The sequence below is a fragment of the Macrobrachium rosenbergii genome, chromosome 55 (assembly GCF_040412425.1).
Source record: "Macrobrachium rosenbergii isolate ZJJX-2024 chromosome 55, ASM4041242v1, whole genome shotgun sequence".
Lineage (NCBI taxonomy): Eukaryota > Metazoa > Arthropoda > Malacostraca > Decapoda > Palaemonidae > Macrobrachium > Macrobrachium rosenbergii.
Genome location: NC_089795.1, coordinates 60,591,985 through 60,600,921, shown reverse-complemented (window position 1 = coordinate 60,600,921; position 8,937 = coordinate 60,591,985).

The window sequence follows — 8,937 nt, the reverse complement described above, 5'->3', positions numbered from 1 at the left end:
TCCAGGTATTACTCTGCTGACTGTCCCTTTTATCCAGGTATTACTGCGCTGTCTGTCACCTTTAACCAGGTGTTACTGTGCGGTCTGTCTCTTTTATCCAGGTATTACTGTGGTGACTGTCCCTTTTATCCAGGTATTACTGTGGAGACTGTCCCTTTTATCCAGGGATTACTGTGGTGATTGTCCCTTTTATCCAGGTATTACTGTGATGACTGTCCCTTTCATCCAGGTATTACTGTGGTGACTGTCCCTTTAATCCAGGGATAACTGTGGTGACTGTCCCTTTAATCCAGGGATAACTGTGGTGACTGTCCCTTTTATGCAGGTATAACTGTGGTGAATGTACCTTTTATCCAGGTATTACTGTGCTGTCTGTCACCTTTAACCAGGTGTTACTGTGCTGTCTGTCCCTTTTATCCAGGTATTACTGTGGTGTCTGTCCCTTTTATCCAGGTATTACTGTGGTGATTGTCCATTTTATCCAAGGATTACTGTGGTGATTGTCCCTTTTATCCAGGTATTACTATGGTGACTGTCCTTTTTATCCAGGTATTACTCTGCTGACTGTCCCTTTTATCCAGGTATTACTGTGCTGTCTGTCACCTTTAACCAGGTGTTAATGTGCTGTCTGTCCCTTTATCCAGGCAGGACTGTCCCTTTATCCAGGCATTACTGTGATGACTGCCCTTTTATCAGGGTATTACTGTGGTGATCATTCCTTTATCCAGGTAACTGGTGACTGTCCTTTATCCAGGTATAACTGTGGTGAATGTCCCTTTTATCCAGGTATTACTGTGCTGTCTGTCACCTTTAACCAGGTGTTACTGTGGTGTCTGTCCCTTTTATCCAGGTATTACTGTGGTGTCTGTCCCTTTTATCCAGGTATTACTGTGAGAATGTCTTATCCAGGATTACTGTGGTGATTGTCCACTTTATCCAGGTATTACTTTGCTGACTGTCCCTTTTATCCAGGTATTACTGTGCTATCTGTCACCTTTAACCAAGTGTTAATGTGCTGTCTGTCCCTTTTATCCAGGTAGGACTGTCCCCTTTATCCAGGTATTACTGTGATGACTGTCCCTTTTATCCAGATATTACTGTGGTGATTGTCCCCTTATCAAGGCATTACTGTGGTGATTGTCCCTTTTACATCCAGTTATTACTGTGGTGATTGTCCCTTTATCCAGGTATTACTGTGGTATTGTCTCTTTATCCAGGTATTACTGTGGTGATTGTCCCTTTTATCCAGGTATTACTGTGGTGACTGTCCCTTTTATCCAGGCATTACTGTGCTGTCTGTCTCTTTTATCCAGGTATTACTGTGGTGACTGTCTCTTTTATCCAGGTATTACTGTGGTGACTGCCTCTTTTATCCAGGCAGTCCTGTGCTGTCTGTCTTTTTTACCCAGTTTTTACTGTGGCGACTGTCCCTTTTATCCAGGTATTACTGTGGTGACTGTCCCTTTTATCCAGTTATTACTGTGGTGAATATAAATTTTATCCAGATATTACTGTGCTGTCTGCCTCTTTAATCCAGGTAATACTGTGGTGACAAAAAATAATTTTCAATAATACATTTCTACGGTTTCCAGTACATGAAATGGGGTATGATAAACCCGTAGAGTTTATTTACCACATAAGTTACAAAGGGAAGGAGGAAGGGGCTGAGGACACGGGTTTCAAACCTACCCTATTATCTAAGTTGGGTCAATGATAGCAACGTGCCGAATTTTGTCTAGACCCGTCGAGCGGTTCAGATTTCTATACTGCACCAACATATGAACAAACATGCAAACATTCACTTTTATATATAAATAATATATATATATATATATATATATATATATATATATTATGTATATATACACAATATATATGTATATACTGCATATATATATATATATATATATATATATATATATATATGGAGTATATACATATATATACAGTATATATATATATATATATATATATATATATATATATATATATATATATATATATTATATATATATATATCATATATAAAAGTGAATGTTCATACGCCTTTTTTCTTTCGAGGGGTGGCACAAGAAAAAATGAAGTTGCAATGATTGCAGTTCGGGAGCAGCCGTGATCTGATTGTAGCATCACTGTCACAGCGCCTGTTTTGGCTAATTGCACATGCACCAAACACTCACAAATGTATGGAAATTATAGTTTGTTAATTTTACCAATGATAATCTAATACTTTCATATATAAACCAACAAATAACTCAATTCCAGCGATTTTACTTTACAACCAAAGGAAAGCAAATATAACAAGTACTCCTGAGATCAAAAGGAAAAACTACTGCCAAAAACATGATGAAAGTTCAAGAATTTCTCATTTAACAAAACGTGTTTGTGGGGCGAAGGGGTTGGTTGAGAGAGTGGAAATGCTTTTATGCGGCATCCATCGTTAACGAAATGCATAGAGCAGTATTGATAACACTTCACCCGAAAGGCTTAGAGGCAAAGAAAACTTTACTAACGCTTTTATTATCACTTCGTCGTTAGTTATTAAGACGTGTCCTTTCCGAATATTACTGATTTTTCACCGTTTTGGAAGCTGTAAGTTACGTTAGGTTGGGTAAGGTCTTCGTGGATTACCTGTTTCCCATTCTCTCTGAAGCATACTGTTCTTACTATCTTTACACCAATGTGAGTAACTGAAGCTATTTTATCGTCGAGCTTGCTCATGAAAAAAGGCATTGTTATGGAGAGAGAATGAGCTGTTACTTAGCCAGTGTGAGGTAATGACTGCTTTAATTATCCGTGAAAGAAATCCTTATTTCTAATGTCTTCTGTGTAACAGAAATGGTCTCCTGATGATTATGAACAAAAAACAGATAACTTGCTTGTTTTCAAGATAAAACGGGAAATATAAGTGACGATTCGGTGATGCTCGTAACATTTGGGAAAAACATAAGTCTTCAGAAGACACTTGTCCAGTTGACTTAGAGATGGCTAAGAATGTAAGGAAAACTCAATATTGAGTTGACGCAACCAAAAACCGCAAGGTTAAAAAAAATTTTTTTTTAAAAGCAAAAGACAGAATAGGCACTCAGACCGCATGAAAGCCTCAAATGCAGGAGAACAGCTTCAAAGAAGGGTTAAAGTACGACTGAAAAAAGGCTGTTGAATTAAGCTTATTGGGCGCCTATACGCAATTCAGACTACATTAGAGGGAAAGAACAGAACTATTCGAAACAATACGTATGACCATGGTACGGACTTTACAAGACTAAAAGGAAAGTAATATAAAGCACTGAAAGGAACTGTAAACCTTAAGTGGTCACACTGCCCCCGAGTTTCCTATCTCAACCAGTCACTTGCATTCCATAATTTCCTTCAAAAATCTTATATAATAATAATATCAATATCAATTCCATTAAAATATGATAATAATAATAATAATAATAATAATAATAATAATAATAATAATAATAATAATAATAATAATAATGATGATGAAATTAGGATTAGATCTAGAGATGGACTCTTCAAGTTTTTGCTGTGTGACTGAGCGGAATTCCTTTCTTGTTGTTAACAGAGGACTCTCTCTTTCACCAGGCACAGAGAGAGAGAGAGAGAGAGAGAGAGAGAGAGAGAGAGAGAGAGAGAGAGAGAGAGAGAGAGAGAGAGAGAGAGAGAATCATTTATCTTTTGGTTGAGGGGTAAATCATCTAAAAATATATGGAAATTTTAGACCGATCTCCTTTCTCTCTCTCTCACCAGGCAGAGGAAGAGATGGATCAATTACCTTTTAGTTGAGGGGTAAATCATTTAAACTTCTATGGACATTTTCAACCGATCTCCTGTCTCTCTCTCTCCCTCTTTCTCAAAGGCTAAAAAAAAAAATAATATTTATGCTTTGGTTGCTGTAATGGAGACATATCTAACATGTCATTACCGAAAGTTTTGTTCTCATTATAGGCCTAAATTTCAAGTTATGGGGTCTCCCTTTCCCCCACCCACATAAACACCCCCAACACCAACACCCACACCCACACACACACAACCACAGGCATCATGGCTTCCCCGGCAAGTGTTTGATGAGTTATACTTCACAGTGACAAACATTTTTATCATTTTTATGATGTGTTCACTTTCCTACATATGATATCGCGTCAATTTTAACAGCAGAATGATTTCGGGAGTGGCGGCGTTCTTGTTGGTAAGACAGAGAGAGAGAGAGAGAGAGAGAGAGAGAGAGAGAGAGAGAGAGAAATCCGTGACCTTTCTCTCTACTGCAGATTACTAATGCTTGGAATATTCAGTCAAGACAAACCATAGGCCTAGTTTGTGGGCATAAGAGAGAGAGACAGAGAGAGAGAGAGAGAGAGAGAGAGAGAGAGAGGAGAGAGAGAGAGAGAGAGACGGGGGACGATAAACAACTGACCAGAACTGAGCTTAACTTATATATATATATATATATATATATATATATATATATATATATATATATATATATATATATGTATACATGTATGTACACACACACACACACACACACACATATATATATATATATATATATATATATATATATATATAATATATACACATACATATTTGTAGTAGTCTTATATATATGGATATATATATATATATATATATATATATATATATATATATATATATATATATATATATATATATATATATATATATATATATATATATATATATATATTATATATAGTCTCAATACTGGGCAGCTATTGGAAATCTTAGTTAATGATAAATATTATTGCTAAGAGCCAGGAAGAATATTCTTTAGGTACGAGCTTTCGAGTATAAAACCTCATCATCGAAATACAGAAAAAACCGACAAGGATGAGAATCAATAAAATTACAATAAAATGAATTGTCATAATAAATCTTCACTTAAAAATACTAACAGAAATATATAAAATGAACAAGTAAATACAAACTAAAAGTGAGACGTAAAATAACGAAAATTAAAAACACAAACATAAAAATGAAAAATAAAACTAAGGTGAAATGTAAACAAACTACCACTCACAAAGTAAAATATTTAACGACCTAATTGAGTACCTACTATGAAATTACACGATAGCTAGTTGAATACCAGACGAGTTGTTGTTCAATTCCAGCTTCATCTTTTAATAGTCAGCGACTCTGAAATTAAAAATTCAGTCTATTTGAACAAAAGACAATTGCCGAAAATCCAGGTCAGTGAAAGGATGGTCCTGTGCTTCGACTGTGTTCTCTAATGTCAGAAAGGGTGGTTTGGAAAGGGAAACCCTAGTTCTAATAGAAGACCTCTGTTCCAAAATTCTGTGTCTGAGCCAGCGGGAACTGGATCCCACGTATCGCAGACCACACTGCGAACAAGTGAACAAGTAAACGACACAGGAATTAAGATCCACAGGCAGAGTGACTTCTCTCAAAAGTGATCTTATTGTAAAGGATTACAGAAAACAAACCAGTAACTAATTTGGGGAAACAATGCTTAAGTATTTCTTGTAACTTTCCGGACCATATAGCTACTATGACCAAAGGAAGGCAATTTAATGTACTTTACATCTTTACTAGTACTGTACACCGGTCTGGGACAAAACTTTTCGTTTAAAATTTTTCAGAACTTTGTAAAATACAAAAATGGGATATGAGTTTTCAGAAAAATAATTCTGGAGAAAACCATATCTTGATAAAATAAATTAAATCACAACAAACATTGTAGGCTCTTATTTACTGAAAAAATAATTCTGGAGGAAAACCATGTCTTGATGAAATAAATTAAAATCACAGCAAATATTGCAGGCCTCTTTATCAAAATAGAAAATAAGTAAATGCTTGCTGTGATTTGACTTATTTCATCAAGATATTTCTCCAAATTATTTTTTCTGAAAACTCATATCCCATTTTGCATTTTACAAGTGTTCTGAAAATTCTTTAAACGAAAAGTTTTGTCCCCGACCGGTGTACAGTACTGCTGGTAAAGATGTAAAGGTGACTAAATTGCCTTACCTTGGTCATAGTAGCTTATATGAATCGAAGAAAGTTACAAGAAATACTTAACGTGTTTCAAATTAGTTACTGGTGTTTTCTGTAATCCTTTTGCAATAAGATCACTTTTGAGAGAGAAGCTTCCATTTGCCTGTGGACCTTAATTCCTGTACGTTCTACTTGTTCGCGTTCTGGTGTGGTCTGCATGATACGTGGACCCAGTCTCTGCTGGCTCAGACACAGAATTTTGGAACATAGGAGGTCTTTCTATTAGAACTAGGTTTCTTTCCAACCACCCTTTTCTTGCCATTAGAGAACACAGTTTAGCATGTGACCATCCTTTCACTGACCTGGGATTTTCGGGTACTGTCTTTGTTCAAATAGACTGGACCTTTTTAATTTCCAGAGTCGCTGACTGTTAAAAAGATGAAGCCGGAATTGAACAATATCGTCTGGTATTCAACTAGCTATCATTGTAATTTCACAGGTACTCAATTAGGTCGTTAAATATTTTACTTTGTGAGGGTAGTTTGTTTACATTTCACCTTAGTTTTATTTTCATATTTTTTATGTTTTGTGTTTTTTAATTTTTCAATTTATTTTAATCTCACCCTTTTTTAGTATTTACTTGTTCATTTTATATATTTCGTTAGTATTTTTGCTGAAGATTTATTTGACAATTCATTTTATTGTAATTTTATTGATTCTCATCATGTCGGTTTTCAGCCTGATGATGAGGTTTTATACCTCAAAGCTCATCTACAATAAAGTAATGTTCTTCCCTGGTCTGCAATATTATTTATCATTAAACTATATATATATATATATATATATATATATATATATATATATATATATATATATATATATATATATATATATATATATATATATATACATTGTGCATGATAGAGTAATCAACACACCTCAATCACGTGTGAACAGAAAAAATCTAACTCACTTCGGTATCGAACCCAGGTTTTTCAATTGAAAGGCAAGGTTGCTGCCAACTGGACCACACAGGTATAAAAGAAGTAAGGAGCTAAGTACCAATGTGTCTAAGGGTAATGTCTGCCGAGGTATAAGCGGTGGGTACAGAGGTGCTAAGGTTCCAACTTCTTTTATGAACTGTGTGGTTCAGTTGGCAGCATCATATCTTTCAATTGAAAGACCTGGGTTCTATCCTGACGTGAGTCAGAAATTTGAATTAAATATACATACAAATATATACACACACACACATATATATATGCGTGTGTGTGTGTATTTGTGTGTAATAGCCACAGAGACCTCATTACCTCTCGATATCTTCAAACTTTCATGTGTCTCCAAAAAGTGTGAAGATAACATCAAGAAGAGAGAGAGAGAGAGAGAGAGAGAGAGAGAGAGAGAGAGAGAGAGAGAGAGAGAGAGAGAGAGAGAGAGAGAGAGAGAGAGAATTCGTTCCCCAGTTGTTATACTAAACTTTAACCCCTAACAAAATCTTAAACCTTATTAATATTTTGATGAATTATTCCTCTTCATTGGAAGCACTCTTGGGGGAAAAGTCAGCTCGTAGTCCAGAAGTGCTCACCTTGGGGGGAAACTGTTTCCCTAAACAGTTGCCCCTTTGGGAAACACTTCGACCTAAGAGCTGTCTGCCCAAACGTAGTTAGCCACTGTTTCTTTACATGCTTTCTTAGGCGAAACAGTCATGAAGTGCTCCCCTTGGTGGGTAGCTGTTCCCCAAAACAGTTACCCTCTTTGGAAACACCTTGACCTAAGAGCTGGCAGCCCGAACTTCGTTGGCCACTTTCACGATGGCCACTATATTTCTTTGAAAGTTCTCTCGGGGGGAACAGTCAGTTGGTACCCCAGAAGTGTTCTCCTGAGTGGGTAATTGTTCTCCAAAAGAGTTACCCCCTTAGGAAACCCTTCGACCTAAGAGCAGGTCGCCCCGTCTACATTCCAGGACCAGGGAACTTCCAGCAGCCCCCCAAGAAATAGAAGGAAGGTATTGGGAAAAAGGTGAACAGGAAAAAAAGGTAAATGATTACAGACAATAAGCAAGAAATCACAAAAAACAACATTTCAAGCGGGAATGAGAGAGAGAGAGAGAGAGAGAGAGAGAGAGAGAGAGGAGAGAGAGAGAGAGAGAGAGAGAGAGAGAGTTTTGGGAAGGGTGCGATAAGTGAAAACTTTTCAAAAGGAGGAAAAGGTGACGAGATAACTCTAGAAAACAGTTGAAAAGTTACAAATACTGGAAAAATAAAAAAAAAGGGGTTTGTATTTACAGCTGATACGTAAGGCAAAGGAAGTGAGCAGTCATATAAAATACTTGAATACTTATGAAACAGACGTAAAAGGTCGAGGAACAAGGTAAGATTTTTAGGAAAAATACTAAAAGATGTTAATAAAAGGAGGGGGAACAGTTACAAATAGAAAGGCTGAAAGAAATGCAACGAAATTATTAGGTGCATAATGTAGCTGAGATCTTATAATTAGAGGTTCTGCCGACATTCAAGACGGGAAAGAACAAGCTCGAGAGAGCTTTAGGGATCCTAAATATGTTATAAGTCGGAGTGAAGGAGCGTGAATCGTGTGCGACTGACTATGAAGATGAAGATATGATAGTGATACTAAGCAAGGAGAGTATAAAAAACATTTCAACCTCACAGATGCTGTAACCAGCTGCATTTTTTACTTCTATGGAAGAGACACGACACGTATATGCACATATATATATATATATATAATATATATATATATATATATATATATATATATATATAATATATATATATATATATATATATATATATATATATATATATATATATTATACACACACACACACACACATATATATATATATATATATATATATATATATATATATATATATATATATATATATATATATATATATATATATATATATATATATATATTTGACAGAGC